Source organism: Cyprinodon variegatus, unplaced genomic scaffold, assembly GCF_000732505.1.
Source record: "Cyprinodon variegatus isolate N-32 unplaced genomic scaffold, C_variegatus-1.0 Scaffold1114, whole genome shotgun sequence".
NCBI classification, from domain to species: Eukaryota; Metazoa; Chordata; class Actinopteri; order Cyprinodontiformes; family Cyprinodontidae; genus Cyprinodon; species Cyprinodon variegatus.
This window is the reverse complement of record NW_015151567.1, coordinates 236,768-238,287: the sequence shown is the minus strand read 5'-3', so window position 1 is coordinate 238,287 and position 1,520 is coordinate 236,768. Positions and strand designations below refer to the sequence as shown.

The 1,520-nt window shown below is 35.5% G+C and overlaps 1 long non-coding RNA gene across 1 annotated transcript in view; it reads left to right on the top strand.

Moving 5' to 3' along the window:
- The first annotated feature begins 322 nt into the window (after positions 1-322).
- Positions 323-1,520, top strand: part of LOC107101568 — a 3,800-nt gene continuing 2,602 nt past the window's right edge. Inside the window, exons 1-4 of the long non-coding RNA XR_001482087.1 lie at positions 323-452; positions 640-698; positions 1,147-1,290; positions 1,390-1,448. This is a non-coding gene — a long non-coding RNA (uncharacterized LOC107101568). The remainder of the gene's footprint in view (positions 453-639; positions 699-1,146; positions 1,291-1,389; positions 1,449-1,520) is intronic.

Sequence of the window (1,520 nt, the reverse complement as noted above, 5' to 3'; positions counted from 1 at the left end):
CAGGCAGACGAGTTCCGAGCCAGCTCCATGTCAGAGGATGAAGAGAGCACATCCAGTTAGTCACAGTCAGAGAAACAGGAATACACTGGAAAACAGGCCGATCTCCAACATCTATAAGCAAAGGTGTTGATGGCAGCAGCACAGCTGATATTTCTCTCCAGGATGGAGTCACAGCCAAGTTTTTTTATTACATATCTATATTTGTTTACTTATTAGAGGAGCATTGTACTTTACATTCTTTTTTTTAATGTTTTATTACACTATGAATAAAATGAACGATACAAAAAAACACAAAAAAACAGGGTTGGGCAGCAACTTTTTTTCATGACTGTTTGAATCAAACTCTCTGTGTAGCATGCAGGCGCCCACCCTTATATCGGCTGTAGTGTTGTGGGGTTATCTGTGCTTCAGCCAGTCATCGCTGTGTTCAGACCCCCGCCGGATTGTAAGAGGTAAACACACACAGGAAAAACATGTAAAAAATTAAACCACTGTAAGTCAGGTTTTAATGCAAAAGATGCTAAATGAATATCCTTAAGTCTTTGAGCAGCTTTTCTAAAATAAACCACAGAGCTGATAGTTGACATCATGGATATTACATCAGTTAATATATTTATATAATCCTCTATTTATGTTTAGGAGACCAATTTTTAACGTGTTTCACTGGGGAGTCGGATCTTTAACTGAAATCCTAGCAGGTGTTGTATGTTTTTGTTTTTTCCTTTCAAATGAGCTTGCATTACCTTTCCACATGTTAATTAAAGTTTTAATTTCACATTATAATCCGTCAGAAAGTCCTTTATAAATTAAGTTAAAGGAAATAATACTTTTATTTCCAAATTTCATGAATTAAGGCATGCATTATATTGATTATTTTATGGATTTCATTTTTGCAATAATCTAAATTAAATCCACAGTGACCAAATTAATCAACTCATATCTTTAATCTAATTTGCTATATCTTTATGCGTTAGGATTTATGTCATACCTTTTTATTATAATTGGTAATGGATTAAACAGAGTGCTGGGAAATGATTGGACCTTAGCTTTACTACCTAAACCTGCTTTAAACTTCTTCTCATGCTGTCTGCTTTTTATTTTCCACCCAAGATTCACTGGTCTAACTTACATCCTGCTTTCTTCCAGTGGCTGCCATGTTTACAGGCATTCGTCAGTCCTCGTTGCTCCTCCCTTTTCCACAAGCAGAAAATGTTCTGATTGGCTACGTGACTTGGTTGGCCTTTTTCCGGCTTCTTCTTTTGATCAACAAACACTTTAAGTTCAGGAAATGTATGAAGATTAATTTGCCTGTTCGTTTGCAGAGTATATACTAGTCATTAGTTATTAGTTGTGTTTGTTAATCTGAAGGTTTTCTTTATACATCTGCAGCAATGCAATTAGATGAGCAACCGATTGTCTCCTCTGAACAACTACAGCTTAGTTCTAAGGTAAGAAAACCATTTAAACTCTAAGAGTCTCTTTAGACCAGATTGAGTTGTATCTAAAAAAAATAGATCAGT